General features: G+C 37.9%; 1 protein-coding gene across 6 annotated transcripts in view; it reads left to right on the forward strand.

The window, feature by feature from the left end:
* The window catches only part of ULK4 (unc-51 like kinase 4), a 535,263-nt gene that overhangs the window by 329,725 nt on the left and 179,226 nt on the right, over positions 1-26,312 (forward strand). The gene's annotated exons all lie outside the window — the stretch shown is intronic.

Genomic DNA, 26,312 nt, shown 5'->3' on the forward strand with positions numbered 1-26,312 from the left:
ATGTATAATTTTGTAAGAAAGGCCCAGACTGTCTTCCACAGTGGCTGTACCGCTTTGCATTCCCACCAGCAATGAGTGAGAGTTATTTTTACTCCGCATCCTCACCAGCATTTGGTGTCAGTGTTTTGGATATTCACTATTCTAATAAGTTTGTGGTGGTGTCTTGTTTTAATTTGCAGTTCCCTAATGATGTGCGATATGGAGCATCTTTTCATATGCTTATTTGGCATCTGTGTGTATTTTCTTTGATGAAGTATGTGTTCAGATCTTTTGCCTGTTTTTTAATTGGGTTGTTTGTTGTCTTATTGTTGAGCTCTAAGGAGTCTTCCCATATTTTGGATACAAGTCCTTTCTCAGATATGTGTTTTGCAAATATTTTCTCCCAGTCTGTGGTTTATCTTTTTATTTTCTTCTGGTTTGATTAGTTTTGATACTTGGTTTTAATGGCTGTTACAGCTGAAAAGTAAACCTCATCACAGTGCATAGATCTTTGTGGAGAAAATGCACCATTGACTCTGCTTCCTAAATTATACTTATTTTCAAAACCGTATGCCAGTTATGCAAATATTTTAAAAAATAATTCATCTAGTAAAATTTCATTTTCCCAGAACATTGCCTATTCTTAAAAACTAATTGAAACACATCACATTCTTCTGTAAGAGTTGCTTGGAAAACATTTAAGTGGGTGTGAAAATAGCGTCCATTTTTTAGTCCTATCTCATTTACTTTTTACTGAGTTTTAACATGTAGTAATAAACGACATAATTTTTAAGCATACAGCTTAATGAATTTTTACATATGTATAAACCTATAAAACCAACACATAGATCCAGATAAAGAACATTTTTACTACACCAGAAAGTTCCTTCATATCCCTTCCCAGCCCATGCTTATATCCAGGGCCAATCAGTATTCTTATTTCTATCACCATTGATTAGTTTAGTCTGTTCATGAACTTCATATAAAAGAAATATAAATATATCCACTTTTGTGTCTGGCTACTTTCATGGCATAATTTCTGTGAGACTCATCCACATTGGTTCTTTTATAAGTTTTTTTTTTTAACTTAAAAAATTTCTGTTCAGTATCCCATTGTACTAATGCATTACAGATTCTTTCTTTTCCTACTGCTAAACATTTGGCTTGCTTCCAGTTTATATCTGTTATGAATAAAGCTGCTGTGAACATTCTTTTTTTTAATATAAATTTATTTTATTTTTGAGTGCATTGGGTCTTCGTTGCTGTATGTGGGCTTTCTCTAGTTGTGGCAAGCGGGGGCTACTCTTTGTTGCGCTGCATGGGCTTTTCATTGCAGTGGCTTCTTTTTTTGCAGGGCACGGGCTCTAGGCACGTGGGCTCAGTAGTTGTGTCTCGCGGGCTGTAGAGTGCAGGCTCAGTAGTTGTGGCTCATGGGCTTAGTTGCTCCACGGCATGTGGGATCTTCCTGGACCAGGGCTCAAACCCGTGTCCCCTGCGTTGGCAGGCGGATTCTTAACCACTGTGCCACCAGAGAAGTCCCTGAACATTCTTGTACATATCTTATTGTGCACATATCCCCTCATTTGTTTCAGAAACATACAGAACCATGCATGCACACCCACACAGACACACATACCTACATACATACATCTACTAGTGGAATTGCTGAGTCATAGGGAAGACACGTTAGTCTTTAACAGATGTTGCCAAACCATTTTCTAATGTTATGCTAATTTGTACGTAAACTGGCAATGTAAGAGAATTCCAGTTGCTCTATGTATTTGGTCTTTGTCTTTTTAATTTTAGTCTTTCTGTTGGTGTGTAGTAATATCTCGTGTTTTAAATTTGTAACATTTTTATATATTCGTTGGCCATTTGGATATCCTCTTTTGTGTCTTGCATGTCTTTCACTCATTTCTAATGTTGACTTGTGTTTTTCTTACTGAGTTATAGGTTTCTTTATATATTGTAAGCAGGAGCCCTTGGTTGGATATGTGTATTGCAAATAATTTCTTCAATTTTATAGTCTGTCTTTATACCCCTCAGTGATAAACTTAAGGGCAAATGTTCTTAATTTAATGAATTATACAGTAAGTCCCCTACATATGAACGAATTCCATTCCAAGAGTGCATTCATTAAGTCTAATTTGTTTGTAAGTCCAACAGAATTAGTGTAGGTACCCAACTAACACAATCATCTATATAGTACTGTACTGTTATAGATTTATAATACTTTTCACACAAATAGTACATAAAAAACAAACAAAAAATAAAGAAAACATTTTTAATCTTACAGTACAGTACAACAGCTGGCATACAGGGGCTGGCATCGAGTGAACAGGCAAGAAGAGTTACTGACTGGAGGAGGGAGAGGAGGTGGGAGATGGTAGAGCTGAAGGGCCATCAGCAATAGGAGACAGAGGGCAAGCTGCAATTTCACTCATGCCTGATGTTGATGGTTCTGCTTCCTTGCTGGAACCAGATGCACGTTTGCATCTTTGTAAGTTCTCAACTTGAAGGTCCATTTGTAGGGGACTTACTGTAATTTCTATTTTTTTTTTTTTTTCGGTATGCGGGCCTCTCACTGTTGTGGCCTCTCCCGTTGCGGAGCACAGGCTCCGGACGCGCAGGCTCAGCGGCCATGGCTCACGGGCCCAGCCGCTCCGCGGCATATGGGATCCTCCCAGACCGGGGCACGAACCCGTATCCCCTGCATCGGCAGGCGGACTCTCAACCACTGCGCCACCAGGGAGGCTCTGTAATTTCTATTTTTATGGTTAATGCTTTTTGTGCTTTGTTGAAAAATTTTTGCCTGTGCCACAGTCATGAAGATGTTTTCCTATGCTTTCTTCTAAGCTTTATTATTTTCCTTTTATATGTAGGTCTATGAAACATCTCAAATTACTATTTGTGTATGGTGTGATAAAATGGTCATGGTTCATTTTTTATCTTCTGCATTATTCATTTAAAGACGTTTTCTCTTTGTCTAATTTTTCTTATGGTATATATCTGAGGATTTTTAGCAGATATTAGAACAAATTATGCCATAGAAAAACTCTATCAGATGATGCTGTATACTTTTTCAAACATCCTTTTTCAAAATGCTCTCTTTATAGTAGTTAACTTTTTCACTCAATATTAAAACTTCTCTTTCACCTTGAAGGGACAGGTGAAGAGTGTGTTAAGAAGGGATGTGTGTGTGTGTGTGTGTGTGTGTGTGTGTGTGTAATCATCTGCTAGATAGCATACTGACAACTTATTTGTTACCACACAAAATCTTAGCAAGTATCTTTTTATAAAGAAAAAACTGCGTAAGTCATTTTCAGGTTTAGCAGCTCTTTTAAGATCTTGGTCATGAGATTAGCAATGATCACTCTACATCTTATTACAAAATATTATAAAGACCTTCCTATTTTAAAGATCTTGTGTTTTTTTTTTTGTTGTTGTTGTTGTTTTTAAAAAACTAACCCCATCACTGGCTTAGTGTTTGAGAGTGGGCCCTCTTGATCCAGGTTGCCTGGGTTTAAGTCCTGGTTCTGAAACTTATATCCACAATGACCTTGGGCAAGTCTTAACTTCTCTGTGCCTTAGTGGCCTCACCTGTAACAATAGGTTTAATTACATTGTCCAGTATAGGGGTTGTTGCAAATACTACATGAATGAGTGTAAAGAGGTCAGGATGTTGTCTTGTACAAAGTTCTTGCTCCATAAATAGTATACATTCAAATACTGTCAAGTATGAAACCTCAAAGAGGCTTCTGTATATCTTTCATTGTTTCCTAAAATGTTGAGAAATACTAGACTGAAAATCACATGAAACAGTTTTATTTTTCTATTGTAGGTATTTAGTATAAAATTCTTTCCAGTGATGGTGGGAGTTAATATAACTAACATAATCATGTAATTTCTAGCTAAAATATCAAGACAAAATACATTGCAGGATTTGTTGCAATAGTAATAGCTTTCAGAATTTTAGTTTTTAAACTGACTTCTTTTCAGATCTGATTAGGTTGTCATTGCTTTTAGCATCATACTGTAGCTGAGGAAAAGTGTAGGAAGCAGAATTGTTCTGAATTTTTGTTTGTTTGTATTATTAGTATTAACTTCAAGTTCACTTCTTTTCAGGAGTAAGATACTTTACTTTAAAAAAATTTTTTCTGGCTGCTTTGGGTCTTTGTTGCGGTGCACGGGTTTCTCATTGCCGTGGCTTCTCTTGTTGTGGAACACAGGCTCTAGGCATGCGGGCTTCAGTAGTTGTGGCACACAGGCTCAGTAGTTGTGGCTTGCGGGCTCAGTAGTTGTGGCTCGCGGGCTCTAGAGCGCAGGCTCAGTAGTTGTGGTGCACGGGCTTAGTTGCTCCGCGGCATGTGGGATCTTCCAAGACCAGGGCTCGAACCCGTGTCCCCTGCATTGGCAGGAGGATTCTTAACCACTGTGCCACCAGGGAAGTCCAGTACTTTACCTTTTGATTATAATTTAGTTAATACTAAATAATATAGTTGGTGCATCCATTGAACCAGATGCACATGAACTGCTATCATGTCCCAGTCCCTGGAATTTTACAAAACCCATGGATTTGCCCACTCTCCCTGAGTCCTGCAGCTCACTCTTTTCCCTCTGGATAACCAAGTGCCACTCTCTTTGTGCAGCAAAGTGATACATAGATCCGGTGGAAATACCAGTTTTGTTATTTTTTTTTTGGTAAAAATAATTATAAGTTCTTATATTTTCTTATCACACTCCAGTTGATCACTGTGGCCTGCGGTCTAAAATAACAAAAACACTAGCTTAAGTAACAGAGGACATGGAAATGATTCAATAATGAAGGACTCAGTGTTGGAAGGCAAGAAAATTAATCTGAGAGGAAAAATAAACTGTTTATGGGAGGCAGGCATTTCTAGTTTAGTTTTACTTACTATGTGGACAGTTAAAAGAATAACACTACAGAAATACATTTGACAAAATATAACACCTATTTGTAACTTAAAAACCATTAGCTTACTAAGATTAGAAGGGAATTACCTTAGTTTGATAAATAATATCTCAAAAAAAACCCTAAAGCAAAATGTCATATTCAATATTAGAACATTGAGAATTTCAGCCTGGGATTCAAACAAATCAGAGATATTCATCATCATCACTCTCAGTAAACATTGTATTGGATGTCCTAGCCAGTGCAAGAAGGTAAGAAAAAGAAATAGATGTGTAAGAATTGGAAAGAAAGAAATAAAACTACTATTATTTTCAGATGACATGAATGTGAACCTAGAAAATTCAAAAGAATTTATGAGCTATTGACATTAATAAGGAAATTTATCAAGGTTACCAGTTACAAGGTCAATATAAAAATCAATTGATATAAATATTAAAAAATCAGTCATGTTTCCACCAAGTTTAAACCAAAAGTTTAAGACTTGCTGTGTATAAGTAGCATCTAAAATTCAAGTAACTAGGAGTAAATCTAAAGGGCAAAATGTCTACACTGAAAACTATAAGACGTTATTGAGAGGCATGTACAAGGATGTTCATAGTACAATATTTATAATTACAGAAAAGTGGAAACTACTCAAATACTCATCAACTTTAGAATGTTTAAATATACTTTGGCATATTCACACATTGTAATGCTACACAGCAATGAGAATAATGAACTACAACTACTCTTAGTACAGTGTGAATGGATCTCTTGAACATAACTTGTGATTCTAGTTCTGCCGACTACAAAACCAGGCAATTAATCCTTGAAATTGGAAGTCAGTGCAGTAATGACTTTTGGGGAGGAGAATAATGTCTGGAAGAAGAATAAGAGGATTCTGGGTAATGGTGATTTTCTCTTTCTCAAGCTGCAGACTCTTTACATGGGTGTTTTCAGTTGGGGAAAATTCATCTAGCTGTGCACTTACGATATTTACACATTTTTTTGTTTATAGCCATAAAAAGTTTTTCTAAAAAAATCTATTACTGTTTGTATACACAGATGGTAGGTTAACACTGAGTATATGCCTACCTTAGATTCAGTAAGTCAGATTGGTTTGTCATTTGATAGTACCACATAATAGCTGTGTGACCTTGTGCACTCAGCTAGGGCACATGTGTGAATTGCTTCCTCATCTGTAATATGGGGATAATATCATCATTGTTTAGTTATATTGAGAATTAATATGGCACATAAATGTCACTGAGAAAATGATCATTTCCCTTTAAGGGGCCGCGTGTGTGTGAATGTGTATAAAAAATTATATGTATATGTGATTGTATATAAAAATATGTGTATATACACATACACACATATCTATGATAGAAAGCAACAACTCAGTGGAATTTTATATTACAACTCGTGATTAGATGGTCTTTCTACAAATGAAACCGTACGTCTAAACTGTATGTCTAAATGTATGTTTATAGTTTACTTTTTTTTTTTTTTGCGGTACGCGGGCCTCTCACTGTTGTGGCCTCTCCTGTTGCGGAGCACAGGCTCCGGACGCGCACGCTCAGTGGCCATGGTTCACGGGCCCAGCCGCTCTGCGGTGTATGGGATCTTCCCAGACTGGGGCATGAACCGGTGTCCCCTGCATCGGCAGGCAGACTCTCAACCACTGCGCCACCAGGGAAGCCCTATAGTTTACATTTTGAGACGAAAGTATAGCCATATATTTAGCTATGTTCAAATATAGAGCAGAGTTCATTCAAAAATTTTTTACAGTGAGATTGTGGCCATATTTTTTTTACTCTAAAAGCTATTATGTATAATAAAACGTATCATTAGTTACATTTAGGTTGTTATAGATGATAGGTTGGGATCTAATAATGATTTGTCTCCCTTTGCTGCTTGTCAGATTTAATCAGTAGGTAATGAGACATTGATGGAAAATGAAATTCAGAGTTATGCTCTACACTTCCATATTTGCATACATCACTCTGAAGACCTGAGACATTTTATAGTCTAAAATAACAGAAATAGCTTTTATTTCCGTTCACGTAGTCACTCAAACGTTTATTTATTTGAATATTTGTTGAGAATGACTAATTCCAACTACTTTTTTAGGCACCAGTCATAGCAATGGATAACACAAGGGCCCCTGTCTTAATGGTGATTATATTCTAGAGGAGAGAGACAGTCATAATTTGTGTGTCAAATATATGTCAGATCATGACATGAATAAAGGGGTAGGATGTGTGAGATGGGGGTTGTGTACAGGAAGATTGGGGAAGGCTTCTCTTTTAAGATGACATTTGAGCAGAGACATTAGGGAAGGAAGAGAAAATCATATCATTGTGAAGGGGATGAGCATTCTCTAGCTGACCAAATGAATACCTCAGTCTTAATTCAAAATCAAATGATCCAAAATAAGAATTTAAAAAACATATCTCTACTTCATTGGGGTGTTTTTCTTTTGGTTTTTTTTTGTCTATTTCGACTCAACCAAAATGGCCTTTCCTATTGCTGAAATCAAAGCAGTGATTCAAATGACTAGTTCTGAGTGTTGAGGCTCTGTAATTCAGTATTTCTAGCTCTATCTCCCCTTTTCAGAATCCTTGCTTTCAAAATATATTTATATCATGAGGGACTTCCCTGGTGGTGCAGTGGTTGAGAATCCACCTACCAATGCAGGGGACATGGGTTCAATCCCTGGTCCAGGAGGGTACCACGTGTCACAGAGCAAGTAAGCCTGTGTGCCACATCTAGTGAACCTGTGCTCTGGAGCCCGCGAGCCACAACTACTGAAGCCCACGTGCCTAGAGCCCGTGCTCCGCAACAAGAGAAAACCTGCACACAGCAACGAAGACCCAATGCAGCCAAAAATATAAGTAAGTAAGTAAGTAAATAAATAAAATGTATTTATATCATGAGTAAAATTCAGATTTTTTTTTCAGAAGAACACAGTATTGTTTTATGTTATTTTAGAACATTCAGATGTCAACTATTAATCATCAGTTTTCTTCTTTTCTTAACAAACCAGAAAAGAAAAAGAAAACCAAGTGATTCATAAAGCATGTGTACTAATTACATATATGTTATATTTTTAAGTTAAATATAATGTGAAAAAGGGACTTCCCTGGTGGTCCAGTGGCTAAGGCTTTGTGCTCGCAGTGCAGGGGGTCCGGGTTTGATCCCTGGTCAGGGAACTAGATCCCGCATGCTTCAACTAAGACCCGGCGCAGCCATATAGATAGATAGATAGATAAAATGTGAAAAACTCATTATTTAGGTTAATTTTTTAGCCAGTTCAGAACTCAGTGTCTTTAATCTTTTTAACATTCTAACCTAAATAAATGATTTCTAAACAAACAAATAAAAATTAGTTATCCTGTGACATTAGCAGGAATTTTTCTGAGATTTTTTAGGGCAGACAGGAGGACCTTTGGAGCTTTTCTAGTCTGATTCCTTAGCGTCGGTGAGGAGGTCCTGAGGAAGGTAGGGTGCCTGCAAAACTAGATGAGACAGCTGTGATCTGCAGGCTCTAAAACCAATGCCTCTTCCTCCTCCCCAGACCAGTTACGGTTTTGTCTTTTAAAAAATGTGCTGGGCTGAGAGTTCTGGGACATCACCAGCACTTCTGGTGTCCCCCACAGTGAAAGAAGAGCGGATGTCATGATTATTTGTGTAAATAATCTCTGAAACGTTTTACAAATATTTAGTTTGTTAACAACTAAATTTTGATCTCTGTTGGCTTTGTTATTTGCCTTTGTGCTCCCTGTGGCAGAGCCACTGATGGTCCTTCGGGTCGTCAATTACATCTTAAGCCATGTCCAGCTCCCTGAGATTTTGTTGCACTAACCTGGTTTCTTGTGAGAGTTACAAAATTAAATGGTGACTTGCTGAGAAGAGCCTTCCTTGCTTCTAGAAGATTGAGGCTCTGGGCACCTGACCTGTATTCATAATTCTAACTTAGTCTTCGGTATGTAGGATTCCTTTTCACAGTCATATGGGGCTAAGTGTTTTCTGTTCTCTTCGTTAATCAGCTGATTGGTTACCATGCCCATACCTTCTCTGAACTTCTGCAACTATTGAAAAGTCCATTAAAAATGCAGGTATTTTCTTCTTGGGCTAGTTTATCAGTCTGGTGTATTTCTATATCAAAAGGCATTGCATTTTTTTTTATATAAGTGGAGTATAGTTGCTTTACATTACTGTGTCAGTTTCTGCTGTACGGCAAAGTAAGCATTGCATTTTTAAGGCAGTTGATGTGTAGATTTGGTGTGTGTGTTTAACCAGATTTATTAAGATATAATTTACATGTAATAAAATACACTAATTAGGTATGCAATGTGATGAGTGTACAGTTGTGAAACCACCACCATAATCAAGATATGGAACATATTCATTACCCCAGTTTCCTTGTGCCCCTTTGCAGTGAATTTTCTCACCCACTCTCAGGCCCATGCAGCTGATAATTTTTTGTGTGTCTATAGTTTCGTCTTTTAAAAAATGTGCTGGACTGAGAGTTCAGGGACATCACCAGCACTTCTGGGAATTTCTGAGTTGACCTGATCCTAGAGATTGGCTACAGGGAACATGAGGGTCCTCACTCCATCTCCCTGATTCCTGAAGAAGCGTTTCCTACCTTTGCTCAGCTTGGCCTCTCCTTGCCCTCTACACCATCTCTCCTCCCTCCCACCACCAGAGATAAAAAGACTAAAATAAGGAAGCTGATACCCTGGCCCCACCTTAGACCAATGAAATTAGGGTTATTGTACATTGGGACCCTGGCATTGCTATTTTCTAAATATCAGGGTGTCAGCCGGGATTGAGAACCACTGCCTTAAATGGTTTCAGTAGAAAAAAAAGATAAGGTGAAAACTAATGAACTAGGATTCAACTTAAGACGTTAGAAAAAGAAAAGAAAGGGAAAAAACCCAAAGGAAGGTGATAATAAAGACGAGAGCAGCAGTTAATGAAGCGGAAAAGTTCATTAATACAGTAGAGATCAGCAATGGCAACTCATGGGTCTTTGAAATGATGGATAAAATTGATTAAACTCAAGAAAGCCTCAACAGAAAAAGGAGAGAGGGTACAAATAAATAGTGGTAAGAATAAAAAAGAGCAGTGGCTGAAGAAATAATAAAAGAATATTATGGAAATATTATGCCAATAAATTTGGAAACATAGAAAAACTCTTAGAAAAAGATAACTTACCAAACTTGATTCAAGATGTAGAAAGTCTGAATTGTATTATAACTAGACTGAGTATATAATTTATCATCCAAATCTAGTACTTACAAAAAATTTGTTTAATATGTGTAAATCAGTAGTGTTCCAGACCAAGTAGAATATGTAGTCACCCTGTCTATAACTGTTAAATTTAAAAACCTTCCTAGAAAGAATAAATCAGGCTCGGATGGTTTTACATGGGAGTTCTACCAAAAGTTCAAAGGCCAGATAATTTCAATTTTACACTCTTCCATTGAATAGAATAACAGTTAATATCCCCAACTCATTCTGTGAGGTCAGTTTAATCGCATACTGAAACTAGCCTAGGACAATACATTAACAAAAAATTACAAATCAGTCTCATGTATGAACATAAATGGCAAACAGAATTCAGTGAAATATGAAAGAGAAAATATAGTATAAACATATAGGTTTTAATCCAGTAATCTAAGAATGGTTTAGCATTAGAAAAATCTATAAAATGTCACTAACCACATTTACAGACTAAAGAGGAAAAAAATACAATTGATACAGAAAGCCATTTGATAAAGTTCAACACCCCTTTAAGATTAAAATGAACCCTCCCCAAAAAAAGCTCTTAGCCAAATAAAAACAGAAGGAGACTTCCTTAACTTGAAATAGACTATTTACCAAAAATATCCAGCAAACCTAAATTGTAAGATAATGCCTAAGAGGCATTACTTCTGAAAATTAAGAACGAGATTATTGCCCATAGACACAGTAAGCCCCTATCCAGCACAGAATGATGTTTAAAGAATATAAAAAGTATAACAATTTTAAAGAAACAAATTGTTGCTATTTATAGATGATATAATTTTCTACATGGAAAGCCACTACAAGAAAATTATTAGAAATAAAGGTAATTAGCAAGTTGGCTCAATTTAAGATTAATATATAAAAATTATTTCTATATATAAAAATATAATATTTAAATAGCAGTAAAAAGTGAAGTCCCAATACATTAATCTAAAAAACTATGTGCAAGGCCTTTATGTGGAAAATTATAAAACTTTATTGAATGACATTAGCGAAGACAATTGGAGAGATCTGTCTTATTTGTGGATTAGAAGACCTGACTGTAGCAGATATACTAATAGTCTCCCAAATTGGTTAATGAACTCAATACAGTTAAAATAAGTATACTATCAGTGTTTTGATTTTGATTTTTGAAAGTTCGTTATCTGATTCCAAGCTTTATATCAAAGAAGAAAGGCCATGTGTAGTCAAATTCTACTAATTAAGACAGCAGAGTTTTGGTTCAGATATGGTCAAATAAACCCATGGAACAGAAAGATTGCTTAGAAATAGAGCCCTACTTGTTCTGTGACAGAAGTAGCATTCCAGATCTCTGGAGAAATGATGTAATATTCAATAAATGGTCCTATAATAATAGTTTCTTAGGATAAAGAAATAAAGAAATGGGGCCTCTGCTTCATACCATTCACAAGAATCAAGTCCAGGTGTTTTATATATTTAAAATACAAAAGAGTAAACTCTAGGGCTTCCCTGGTGGCGCAGTGGTTGAGAGTCCGCCTGCCGATCCAGGGGACGGGTTCATGCCCCCGTCTGGGAAGATCCCACATACCGCGGAGCGGCTGGGCCCGTGAGCCATGGCCGCTGAGCCTGCGCGTCCGGAGCCTGCGCTCTGCAACGGGAGAACAGTGAGAGGCCCGCGTACCGCAAAAAAAAAAAAAAAAAAAAGAGTAAACTCTAAAACTTTTAGAAGAAATGTTGAGTGCCTTAAGTTTTAAAAAATTTGTTCATCGTAAGACACCATATTCAAAGTGAAAAGACAAAGCATAAACAGAGAGAAGCTGTTTCTGACATACGTAATTGGCATAGGATTAGTTTCCCATGTATATGAAGAACTCCCACAATTCAGTGAGAATTGAAAAACACAAACAGCCCACTAGAAAATTAAGCAAAAGAAATCAATAGGTGCTTACTGAACAGATAAATGGCTAATAAATATGAAATTGCAAATAAATATGAAAATAACAGTCTTTTTAATAATCGGGAAATACAAATTAAATTCTCAACGAGTTATTTTTATACTATTAGATTTGCTCTAGATTACTGCTAAAGTTATGGATCAAAGTGAGCACTGTGTATGGGTGTCTACAGTCATGACTCGACTGTGGACAATAGTTACACTATCTTGTAAAATCAAATATTTTTATGTCCTTTGAGCAATTTCTCTCCTACAGATATACCTTGGAGAAGTTCTTGCATATGTGAACCCAGAGAAATGTACAAAAATATTTTATAGCAGCATGGAAACAACCCAAATGAACATCAGTAGGTAAATGGATTTATCAGTGTGATAAAACCATATACCGGAATATTTTCCAGCAATGAAATGAATGTCTCATAGCTATATGCACCAACAAATATTAAGTGAGAAAAAAAGTAGGCTGCATAATTCTGTGTGTAGTATAATAATCAACTTTATAAAATCCAGAAACAAAATTAAACAATACATTTAGGGATACATATAAATAATAGGATTGTGAAAGCAAAAGCAAGGGAATAAAACATTCAACATCCAGAATAGTGGATATATCTATGGAGGATTATCGAGGAAGGTTAAATGGAGTTGGTGAATTTTTAAGTTCAGTGTAACATATGTGCATTTTATTATTATGCTTCATAATTTATATGCCAATGTTGTTTTGATTACATGAAAATAACAAAATTTAATAAAATGTTGGAACTACAATGACAGATTATTTAGAAAATAATGGCTCAGGAAAAACTATATATTCACACTTTGTTTTTTCAGTTAGGCTCTTCTCAGACTGAAGTTAATGGGTTTGAATTCTTTTGTTAATAAATAAGAAAAATGAAGATAAATGGACCATGTATTCAACTCAGGGAGTTCAAATGAAAGCAGCAATAGAATGGAAGAATTAATTAATAAGCATTAGGCAAATAGTTGAAAGCTAAAAATAAAGTTAGCAGAACAAATATCAGAGCTTAAACGTTTCTGCAGAGGCAGATAGGGCTATGCAACAAGGTCAGGCAACTACAAAACGTCCAGTGGACCTTTGTCTGGAGGTGCTCCTGTGGGGCACTGAATCCCCATGTAGGAAACTTCTATGCAGAGAGCTGGGTGAAACCTCTCAGGAGATTCTGGGCCATAGCATGTGGTACACTGTGGGTTACAGGGACTGGAGAACTTGGTACTTCATTCTGGCCGCAGGTGGGCAGGACTGGGGTGGTGGGTTCGTAGGCAGGGAGTCTCTGGTCAAAAACAACCTTGTTCTTTACTGTGCCGTGATGATGTTATCTTATTGTCCCCCACGAACGTGCCATTTCCATCAACATAAAGCTAGCAAGCTCTTGTGGAATTAGTCCATTCATTAAAATTTCAATACGTTAATTGTTTATTGCCAGATATCTAAAGCCAAAAGTGAAATTGGACAACTGAAAAAATCTTTAAACTCCTACCCCTTGCATTTTGCAGTGGATTGTCCTACACACAGGAAAAAAGCTGCTCCTTGCCAAGAAACATTAGTATTCCACTGTGATGCTTCAGAGGTTTTGCAAATATTTATTTACTTCAGACTTTAATGTAGTCGTCTCATAATTGCCCAGGCCACCAGGCATGGTTGGAAGGGGGCATTTAAGGATAGATCACAAGCAAGACATCTTTCTCTTCATTTCAACAGAGCACCTCTACTCTCATCTGTTTTGTATATTGGGGTTCTTCATGATATTTCCTAACAGAAGAGTTTTCATCAGTTAAAAAAATTTTGAAAACCAGTGTTCAGTTGCACTTTACCTGTAAGAATTGAGTTCCTTGCTCAATAAAAGTATTAGCAAGAGAATGAGAGAATGGATGAATGAAGTGGTCCCATGGTAAGAACATGTAACGGAGTCAATTTTAATTCAGCTTGATATTTAAATTGTCATTAAATTTGATAGCACAGTATAATACAGAGGCATGAGATTTAGGGCAGGTTTTTTTGCTGGGCCCGATTTCCCATCTGAGCTGTTGGTTTCTAGAGATTTGTCTTTTTGAGTCATTTCACATAAATGGAATCATACAATATAGTATATAGTCTTGTGCATCTGTGCATTTTTAAAAACTTACATAACACTTTTGAGGTTTATCAGTGTTGTAGTGCGTATCAGTATTTTGTTACTTCTCATTAAAGAATAGTGTTCCATTGTGTTTATTTTCTTAACTTTTTATTTTGTATTGGAGTATAGTTGGTTAACAATGTTGTGACAGTAACTGGTGTACAGCAAAGTGATTCAGTTATACATATACATGTATCTATTCTTTTTCAAATTCTTTTCCCATTTAGGTTGTTACATAGTATTGAGCAGAGTTCCCTGTGTTATACCATTGTGTTTTTATTTTTTTTATAAATTTATTTATTTATTTATTTTTGGCTGTGTTGGGTCTTTGTTGCTGCACACGGGCTTTCTCTAGTTGCGGTGAGCGGGGGCTACTCTTGGTTGCGGTGCGGGGGCTTCTTATTGTGGTGGCTTCTCTTGCTGAGGAGCATGGGCTCTAGGCGAGCGGGCTTCAGTAGTTGTGGCTCACGGGCTCTTGAGCGCAGGCTCACTAGTTGTGGCACACAGGCTTAGTGGCTCCACAGCATGTGAGATCTTCCTGGACCAGGGCTCAAACCCATGTCCCCTCCATTGGCAGGTAGATTCTTAACCACTGCACCACCAGGGAAGTCCTAATTTTTATTTCTTAAACAATTCTTACTGTTAATTCAATATGATCATATTTTCTTTTATGTCTTTCAACATGTTTTTATTTGCTGCTCTAAACCCTGTGTCATCTTGGTGTCTCTGCTGTATCTTTTCTTGGTTATGGATTATATTTCCATGATTATTTGCATATTTGATCATTTTTCATTGCCTGGTGGCAGTTCTGGAGGCTGTATTGTGAATCTGAATTTTGTTGTCTTCCTTTAGAGAATGTCGACTTCTGTACTGGCTGTCATTTTATTTACTGGTGGTTCTGCTTGATTCTTTCAAGGCTTGTTTTAAATTTTTGTTACCACAGGTTATTAGTAAGCTGTGGTTTTTCTAAGGTCTCAGTTGAATACTCAGTGTGTTTAACAAGGTCTCCTTTCTCTGGATTGTCAGAACTCCTTGTCTCCCAGCTCTGTGCAGTTTTCACACTCTCCATTCAACCTACAGCTTCCAAAGTACTGTTCTCTATCACATCTCCTGGAATCTCATCCAGTGAACATTTTAGTATTTGGCCGAAGACTTTAGGGTACCACTAAGCAGGTCTCTGAAACTTTTTTTTCTGGACAGCTCCACCCTCTTCATTAGTCTACCTGGCAATTCTAGCTGCTTCAGCAAACCCTAGCTTCAGTCTCCTGCTCCTCAGCAAAGTGAGTCTGCGATGCTCTGCTTGGGCCCCATCACCCTGGGCTTAGTCTGGAAAGTTCTTTTGGGCAGAATGCCAGTGTGATTATAGAGCTCATTTCATGCATTTTCCCTCTCTTCAGGAATCAGAATCCTGTACTACTTGTCTCACATCTGAAAAACAGTTGTGTCTTTCATTTTGTCTAGGTTTAACATTATTTATGGTAGAAGGACTAGTTTGATACCAGTTATACCATCATGACTGGATGTCAGAGTCCTCAGTCTGTTTTAAATTAGAAGTTTACTTATTATCAGTATCTCATCCTTTATTCGAGTCATTTGTGTTTCCTTCTCTTTGAAAAGTATATCTATTTGTTTCCTTTGACCACTTTTCTTCTGTGTTTTTAGTGTTTTCTTATTGGCTTGTCAGTGTTCTTTACAAATAAATGACCATTGACCCCACCATATGTTATGCAGGTATTTGCTACTTTGTTGTTTGACTTTTAATGTTGTTTGTTAATGTTGCATTTTAGTACGGAAATATGAGATTTTTATAAATATTACTTATAAATATTTTATGGCTTTTGGGTTTTGTGTTATATTAGGAATGCTTTCTCAACTCTAAATTAAAAGTTCTCTTTTATTTTTTTCTGTTACTTTTATGAATTCAGTTTCAATTATTAAATCATTGATTCACCTGGAATTTATTTGATTTTAAATTGTGAGAGTAGGATTTATTATTTTATGAATACTCAGTAGTGCCGGTACTGTTAAGTGAATGTTCCATCTTTTCTCCATTGATCTGAAATGCAATCATATTACATTTCTGTGTGTTTTTGTGTGGATTTCAGGCCTCTTCATTTTTCCCTTCAAGTTTATTTACTCATGTGCCAGTGCCAAACTCTTAATTTTTGTAGTATTGTTAGTTATGTATTTAAATGTTTGATTGGGATAATTCTCGCTTCTAGTTACTTTACCTTTTTCAAAAGGTTCCTTGCTATTTTGATTTCTTTCCATGATAACTTTGTAATTAGGTTGTCTAGTTTCAGAAAACACACTGAGTGCTTATTCTTATCTCAATTACTTTGAATTTATAGATTAATTTAGGAAGAATCAAAATTTTATGATTTTGAGCTTTTCCATCTAAAAATATGTTATGACTCTCCATTTGTCTATCTGTCTGATTCAGTGTCCCTTGATAGTGTTTTAAGCGTGTCTTCACATAGACCTTGCAGAGTTCTCGTTATGTTTATTCCTAAGTATCTCGTCTTCTTTTGTTGCTATTGTAAATGGGATTGTCTCTTCAATTCCATCTTCTAACTGGCTGTTACTCTCTTACACTGAATGTTTTTCTTTTTGCAACAAATTTTAATCTGTGATATTCATAACCTTCATCTAAATGCTGTTCCCTGTCTCTGTCTGCTTTTCTCACTGTCATTCACACAGATATATATTGAGCACTGATAGATGTCAGCCACTGAAATGGACTCTGGGTATATGATGCAGAAGATGTAGTCCATACCCTCAAGCACCAGTAATTTTATTGTCCCTCTCATCTAAATTAATTTACATATTCATTTATTCGTTCAGAAAGTACTGAATGTATTTCAAACGCCGTGATAAGCATTAAAGGACCCACAAAAAATGGGTTCAATTGCGTGAAAAGATAAGTAGTACTACAAGACGATATTTCAAAAATGGAAGGCATAAATGGAAGCTCTCAAAGGAGAAGGAAGTGAGTGGATGTGTGCACTTTGAGTGAAGTGGAAGCTGTTGGGAGGATGAGGAGGAAAGACCACCTTGGCTTGAAAGAACAGCAGGAACAGAGGTCAGAGGTAGGAGTGAAGGAGGAGGTGCAGGGTGCCAAGAATATGCATCCTGGCTTGACAGGTGGGTCTGTGTTGGCAGGCAGGGTGTGGAGGACCTTGAATGCTGGGTTGGACTCTGACTTGGTCAAGTAGGTGATGGCACAGTGCTCGAGCTCTCTCTTGGCAGTGAAGGGACATTACGTCAGTGATACTGAGCCAAGATTAGGATGCCCCACTTGTGGGATGGAGATTGGAGGCAGAGAGAACTGACAGGAGGCTGAAACAGTAATTGTAGATATGTGGTGATACAAGCCAAAACTGGAACAGGAGAGGAACTGCTGTAGCATACAGGGTCATTCAAGAGACACGGCAAAAGGGCACAGGCATTTGGGTGGAGAGGGAAGAGATAGCCTTGCTACCAAGGTTTCAAATCTCAGGAAAATTCATTATGCCTTTGACCTTTTCCTGAAGATGTCAGTCAGGGAGTCCTATCCTCTGAATCGAATTAACATGTAAAGTTGGGGAAGTGAAAGTATTCATATGTTAGAATAATCCTAGCCATACCCTTTGTGTATTGATATTAATACTATATGTTTTAGTTTTTATAGCTAGAATACAATGATTAGAATTTTGCTAGCCAAGGTAGGTGGGAGGAGACATCTGAAGGACAGTCTCCTTTGAGAGATATCAGTTGACTAACTCCTCCATAGTAGAACTTGTGTTTACTGGATGTCAGAGTGTTAGTGCTGATTGCTTTGGAAACTTAGCAGCAAAGTAGATGCATTTCTTATACTAGAAACAAGAACTTTGCACATAGTGCCAACGGAGATGAAGCTTAGGGGCAAAGCATGTATTGGGGGGGTTTAGGGGGAGAAAAGATTGTGCCAGGAAGGGTGGTGGTGCTGACTTTTGGGTCATCACGTTATTAGTAGGATTTGGCTCCACTACCAGAGGAGACTCACCTATTAATTGTGAAACACTGGGCCAAGCAAGAGAATGAAAGCGTAACACACCCTACCATCTAGATACTCCCAGTCTTCAGAAAGATCCTGTTACTGTCCCCTTGTGCCCAATGAAATATTCTATTACCAACCAACTGGTGATGAGTGACAGAGAACCCAGCAGGGCAGTGAGAAATAAGCTGTTGTTGAAAATAGATGATCAAATGCTAAAGTGCTTGTAGTGAAGTACTTTTTGAAAATTCTATTGATGACTTTCACAGTAGAAAAAATAGGAAGGAAACAGACTTATCTACACTGTCAGTAAAAGAAAGAGAGATAGGATGGTAATTTTGAGGGACCACCAAAGCCAGTGGATGGTTTCCTTTGGATTGAGAAATTGGCTTAATTGAAAACAACAGATGAAAGGGAGAGAGGAAGGAAACTTAAGTGAAATTGAATAACTCAGAAGTGAGGGTGGAGGGTGGGGAAGTGGGTGGAAGGTTTGGAGAAAGCAGAAGGGTATGGGATACCAGTCCTGCTTTTTTTTTCCCCCCCATAACATTTGGTTTCTCTCTCTCTCTCTTTTAAAAAAAAAATTTATTGGAGTGTAGTTGATTTACAATGTTGTGTTAGTAGGAATGAGACTGCTTTTGCTCTGAGACCTCCAGGAAGGATGACCAGAGTATGTCATTTTCTCAGCTCCATTTTCTGTCTCCTTGATTTTCACATGCTCCTGTACTAAAGCCATCCCAATTAGGTAAGCAAAGCCAGCACTTAAATGTCTCACAAGCTTCCAAGTAGTATTTATTTTCTTGGTATCAAGCTTCCTCACAGCTGAGACACTTGAAACTTTCTTCAAGGTGGAACAAACCTCACGAAAGTGTCAGAATGGAATACAAGTTTACTTGGTGTTACAAAGGTTCAAACTGAACTCTGAACAGAAGCCTTACTCACTGCTAACAAATTTGTAAGTTTCAGACCATGATAAAAATAAAGTGCTGTCAATTTACAATTTAATTTTTTATAAGATGTAAAATATCTGCATCTTTTCCAATCATAAAAGCAATACATACTCATTATGAAAATTTATATAATGAGGAAGTGTATGAAGTTAAAAGCAAACCCAGGTGACCTGGGTTATCCATGTACGTAGAGCTTTCCAAGCAGAAGTAGACAGTAAGGAAGAATCCAGGTCTGGAGTTAGCTTGCCTGTGTTTACGCCTTACTTACAATTCTCTGGGAGGTCCCCACTTTCTCATCGGCAAACTAATGGGAATAATAACTGGGTGGCCATGGAGGATTAGATGAGATGTGTGTAAAGATAAAGTGTGTAAAACAGCACTGTGCTGAAAAACTAGGAAGTGTTTAATAAAAAAAAATTACTCTTAAATGCCTGTAGTATATATGCTATTATACTATACCTATTATTTATTAACTTGGTTTTCCATATTCTGTGCTGTAGACATGTTTCTGTATCAGTACATGTAGCTCTACTTCATCTTTTTTAATGGTTTCAAATCTCATTAGTCCCCTCCCCACATAGGCTTTTAAAGAAGCCTGTTAACTATGAAAGTAGTTAACTATTATTATTGCCTTGGCTATATTATCCAACAGAATTTTTATTTTTTTAACTGAAGTATAGTTGATTTGCAACATTGTGTTAGTGTCAGGTGAAGAGCAAAATGATTCAGTTATATATATGTGTGTGTGTGTGTATGTGTGTATATATATATATATAATATATAAACTGAATCATATATACATATATATATTCTTACATTCTTTTCCATTATAGGTTGTTACCAGATATTGAATATAGTTCTCTGTGCTGTATATACAGTGGGTCCTTGTTGTTTTACAACAGAATTTTTAATGAAAATTGTGAGAGTGGGCATCCTCTCCTTGTTCCTGCCCTGAATGCATATGCCTCTACTGTTGATTAGCCAGTTATATAAATGGACAGTGATCAGATCCTATATGAAAATAGACTTCTAACTTACAACCTCTGCAGCAACCATTCCAGGACGCCAGACCATCACCTCTGTAGCATTTGGCCCAAATCGGTCAGGACTTGGTCAGTAACTGCTGGCTTCCTTAATTTTTTCCCCTGCTTCCAACTCAGGACCAGCCACAGAAAGTCAAATATGCTCCCCCAAGCAATGACAAGGTACCTTGCTTTTAGTTAACCCACCTCCAGCTTCCCCATGCCAACAGCCTCCAATCAGTGTGTTTGCGAAGCCTTTCTGTCTTTTCACTATAAAGCTGTGTCTCTCCTGCCTGCCTGCCTTTGAGTCTCTGCCAAACAAGTGATGCTGGCTGACTCCTTTGCTACAGCAAGCTCCGAATAGCCTCTGCTTGTTCTCATTTGGGTAATATTTGTTTATTCCCACACACTGTTAAGTGTGTCTTCTATTAATGGTTTTTCTAATGATGAATCAGCTATGAATTTCTAGAATGAGCCCTTCTTTGATCTTGTTGTAATGTCAGTTACTCAACACATGTTTGTTGAGTACCCTCTATGAGCCAGGGACTGTGCTAGGCTTAGGTGAGATAGGAATAGCCCCAATAGATGTGTTTCCTGCTCTTGTAGAATTTATGGTCTAGTAGGGAAGACAGACAACTCATCAGATAAGTACACACCTTGATTGTGATGTGAAGGACAAAAGAACTTCAGGAAACTGAGGAGTGAACGGGGAGGAAACCCAGAAGTGTGGGGTGTCCTGTAAGCCAAGAAGGCGGCAGCATTTCCAGAAGGTCAAATGTGTCAAGAGCCATGAAGAGGTCAAGTGCAAGGAGGTAAAGAATGAGTATTAGGTTTTTCTTTTTTTTTTTTTTTTTTTTTTTGCGGTACGCGGGCCTCTCACTGTTGTGGCCTCTCCCGTTGCGGAGCACAGGCTCGGGACGCGCAGGCTCAGCAGCCATGGCTCACGAGCCCAGCCGCTCCGCGGCATGTGGGATCCTCCCAGACCGGGGCACGAACCTGTGTCCCCTGCATCGGCAGGCGGACTCTCGACCACTGCGCCACCAGGGAAGCCCTTAGGTTTTTCTATTTTTAACCAGTATTCCTCATATATTTTCTTCTATGGTTGTTTCTGCCAGCTTCATCGTTTACATTAATATTTAAGTGAGTTTTTGCAAGTTCCTTTATAGCTGGAATTGATTTCCAATGTGACTTCAGATTTTTCAGAAATTCGATATATAAAAGCTACATATAAAATTCTTCATGAGGATTTTGGCCAGACAGGTGAAAAGGAACCCTGAGGCCAACTGGCTGTAGTGAGAGTCAGCCGGAAAGAAGACATGGCCCCGGGAGAATCCTTCCCTGATCCTCTTGACCGGCTCTGCAGTCTCTCTGGTTTCACATCTCATGTCACTTCATTGGTATCTCTCGGTGACATTTGACATCTTCTGCTTTGTGTTAGATGTGTTTGTCTAGTGTCTCCTCATCCCTGATTTGTGGCCACTCACCCAAGCCACAAAGGGAGGGACCCCTCTGCCTGTGCCTCTATAAACATCAGGAGTGCTGCCTTGTACTTGACAGGTGCTCAAGGATTTTTTTTTTTTTGGACTTGAGTTCAGGTGATGAGGATCTAGAGATAGCTATCACTGAGAAGAACAAATTCCAATAACTGTTTAGAAAAGTCTTGATGAATTTATTCAATTAGATGTCTGAAAAGAATGATGGGGGAGGATCCATGCTAAGCTCCCAATTTCAAGGTGGAGACCTAGGAGAATGGTGATGGCTGCCACAATGTTGATATTTCCTAACACTGCATTTGCAAGCTCGACATTCAATGTTTCTTCATTTAGAGTCCACAGCAACTGCTGGACAGTGCCGGGTTTTGGCATGAATGCAGGATACTATTGTAAAGATATTTTGCTTCATATAAAGACAAGCACAGCTGTTGTTAAGCATCAAAGCTAAGTACAAATAAACAAGGACCTGCTGTATAGCACAGGGAACTCTACTCAATATTTTGTAATAACCTATATGGGAAAAGAATCTGAAAAAGAATATATATATATATATTCATATATATATTAATCACTTTGCTGTACACCTGAAACTAACACAACATTGTAAATCAACTATACTTGAATAAAAAATTAAAAATGCAAAGAAAAATTCTTCCTAATGTTTATTTTCTCCACCAGAAAATGGAAAATGAAGTACATTCCCTGCTGATTGTTGTCATTTACTTGATGGTACTGGTGTTGAACACCTAATATTGCTTTGTGTCTCCTGCACCATCAGCTAGAATAGGCTCATTCTGTGAGTGGCATCTGTTAACTAACTCATGTAGAAAGATGTCACTGATGTTGAAGATTGTTGTGGGATAATAGACCTGCTGTGTACAAATGCTAAAATAACTTTTGAAAAATAAGATTTTAATGAAGCAGATTGATTTTCAAGGCAGAGTGTCTTGGTGCCATGGCAGTTTTCTATCCCTTCTTTTTGTTTACACTTCTTCTTTAGTCCTTTCTATTTCTCTAGTAGTGGGAGAGATTCAACTTGGTATGTAAAGCCCTCCCCATTACCGTTCTTATCCTTATCTCTTCCTAATTACATCTTTTAAAATAAATCTGGGGGGTTTTTTGCATTCACTTATTAGACTGAATAGTTGTATTTTCCTCTTTTTCCTTTTTCAGTCATTTCAGTTACAGAAAAGCAATCTTGCATAGTGTGTAATAATAGCACAGACTGTGGAGCCAGATGGCCTTGGCAAAGGCATCTAACCTTTCTCAGCCGCAGTTTCATCATCTGTGAAATGGAGCTGTTAAGGAGATTTTTGGGGGTGGTGGTGTTAGATATCGGTTAAAGCACTGAGAATAGTACCTGGCACATGATAAGAGCCAGCTAGGTTTTTGCTATTATTACTGTTTCTCTGGCTAGTTCTAATATCTAGCTTTTAGTTTAGAGTATTGATGTTACTTTATTATTTATTTATTTATTTTACTAATAGTCACAGTTTGTTATCATGAATCTTTATTGAAGTGTCTGCAAATAATTTTCCATGTAACGTTTTAGTAGGTTTAGAGGAACACAATATTCATTTGCCACATTCTGACTTATAATTACAAAGTATCAGCGGTAAAGGAAACCTCAGGTGTCACATAGTGCTCCTTCATTGTCATTTTCTAATAAGGAAATTATGGCTCAGTAAGGAGGAGAGAGTTGACCACAGTCACTCTGTTAGGTTCTGTAGGGCTGAGACCAGGATATGTGTCTCCAGGCTCTCAGTCCATTGTGCTTTCTCTGCTATAATTTGAATGATATAGTCTTCTTCTCCATTTTTGGCCAACCAGAAATGAGTCAATTCATAAGCTTTTCCTACAGGACAATGTAATGACTATAGAACATCTCTAACATTATCAGATTGGGTTCTCTAAGGTTTTGGTCTATCAGCTGATGCAAACTCAGAAGTGTGTCTCGTCAGTAGGAACAGTGGCTGAGGACTTCTTGGTAAAGACGACAGACTAAGCCAAAAGAATTACTTTTGTTTCCTCCTTGTATTAGTTTCTAACAAAGCGACAGGTTTAGCATCCTAAAACAACATAAAAAATGTATTCTCTTACAGTTCTGGAGGTCAGAAGTCTAAAGCCATCTGTTGGCAGGGCTTCATTCCTTCTGGAGGTTTCTGTTTTCCTGCCTTGAAAACCCAAGTTGAAGAGCTGCTAGAAGCTGCTGCATTCCTAGGCTTGTGGCCCCTCCCTTGCATCACTCCAACCTCTTGCTTCTGTCATCACATTCCCTACTACCGTCTCCGATCTCCTGCCTCCCTCTTCTAAGAACCCTTGTGATTACGTTTGACCCACTTGGATAATCCAGGATAATCTCTCCATTTCAAGATCCTTAACTTAATCACATTTATATAGTCCCTTTTGCCATTATAAGGTAATATTCACAGTTTGCAGGGATTAGGATGTGGATATCTTTAGGGAGGGGGGCATTATTTATCCTACCACAGTCTCAAAATGCCATTAAAGTAAGAGTCAAGCCTTTGAAATTATTAACTCCAGGGAAAACAAGAAATTGCCCAGGAAAGGAAAAATAATCATAGTTTTCTATATGATTTATTTAGGAATAGTGTTTACAGTCATAGCAATGTAATCACTGAACATCAATCTGATTAAAAGTAAGAGATAATCATAGTGGGGGATGAGGGGTGGGAATTGTGTGCATGTGAGGTACGGGTGGGGAAAGAGAGCTGCATCTTCATTATCGCATGGTAGGAAGTCATCAGGTAATGTCTAAAACTAAAAAACTGCAAGTGTGTTATTTAGTGATACAGAGATAAATAATAAAATAATCAAGTAAAAGTAAAACCAGTTGCCTCTGGGGAGAGGAGGGTGACCTGGGGCTGCAATAGACTGACAAAAATAAAAATAAATACAGATTGAAAGAAAGGGAAGTAGGACGGGGATAATGCATGGAGTCAAGAAAGGATTTTTTGAAGATGACTGAGTAACTTGAAAATTGACAGTTGGGGAACTGCTAATCTATCCAGTTAAAAGAGGACTTAAAAACGAGAATTCCCAGTGTCCTGTGTTGGTTAGGACTCTTACCTGCATGTATCAGAAACTTGACTCAAACTAGCCACATGAAAAGTGGAAGGTCTGCGAGTCCAAGGGTGTCTGATGGCACTCGAGGCAGAATCATTCCTGGGCCCCAGAAACAGCTAGAACCAGGGCCCCAAATGTGACACCCGAAGCCCTTCTCCCCCCAGTTTCTCTTTTCTGTCCATCACTTTCCTTTTCATTCTTGCTGTAGCCCTGCATCCTTGCTGTTTGATCCTTGAGATGACACATCACCACTGCCGCTCCCCTGTTTCAAATGTTAAAATGTGTTCCCCAGAAAGATGTGGCTCTCTCCTTCCCTGCCCTGCTTCTGGAACTCCAGGGGAAGAAAACAGGGCTGGCGACACAATCACCTTGCGCAGAACATACAGCGGCCAGGCGATATCTAAACTTCCCGGCTTCTCCTTCTTGGGATTAACTTTATCATGGAATTTTATTTTAAAAATGGGGTACTATCTAGTTATTTAAAAGAACAAGTAAGCACTTTATATAGTGTGGGAAGATGTCTCTGACAGATTCTTCAGTGAAAAAAAGCAAGCCATAGAATCTGTTCCATGCATGTATGTGTGCATGTGTTTATGTATATTTCACATGCCTCGAAAGAATCCAGAGCAAGCCCTTATGTATCGTGATTTTTAAGGAAATGGAATGTCTGGGAAGTTTTCATTCTCTATGTCACACATTTTATATACAAATACATATATCTGTATTATTCGAATATTTACAGAGTATAAGAAAAAAATGCAAAATGTGAATTTGTCCATAATGAGTATATATTACTTTTATAATAAGAAACCAATGGGAGAAATCTTTGCCACTTTGCTTTGCCTATAGGATTAAACCTAGGGTCTTCTGCCTTGGGAATCTGACTACAGCCACCCTCTCACAGGCCCTATGTTCTAGCCTTCACACAATTGCTTGACTATGGCATGTTCAAATCCCAACTGGAAACCTTTCTCGTGTTTCTTGACCAAAACTAGTGAGCCCCTCCTCCCTCCTGCCTATCCAAACCCTCATGTCCTACCAAGGCCACTTTTAGTCCCTCCTTCCCCTGTCCTCCCACTGATCATTGCTCTCTGACAGACAGCACCAAGCTGACGTTTTATTCTGTGATGTGTTTCACATGTGAATATCTTTTTAATGGGCCTTGAAAAGAAGGAGCCACTTTTTGAGTTTTTTCCCTTATTGTCTGGCCCTATGAAATTTACATCATATGAGCTCTGCATATTGCAAATGAACCATTGGTTAAGTGACTGATGCATGTTTTCTCCTGAATGTTTACCCACCAGCTGGGAGATAGATGGCAGGGGAAGGAAAAGGAAGGACTGAAGGTCTTCTGGGGCCTCAAGAGCACATCTCTAGCTCAGGGCCCAGCTCATAGAAGCCCCTTCATAATTCAGCAAGTGCTGCGTTGTAGTCGAAATGGAATTAGACAAAGCTTCCAGGCTTTGGGGAGTGGACTTTGGGCTGTGTTGCTGCTGAGGAGTCTCC

This window comes from Mesoplodon densirostris, chromosome 10, assembly GCF_025265405.1.
Source record: "Mesoplodon densirostris isolate mMesDen1 chromosome 10, mMesDen1 primary haplotype, whole genome shotgun sequence".
In the NCBI taxonomy this organism is placed as follows: domain Eukaryota; kingdom Metazoa; phylum Chordata; class Mammalia; order Artiodactyla; family Ziphiidae; genus Mesoplodon; species Mesoplodon densirostris.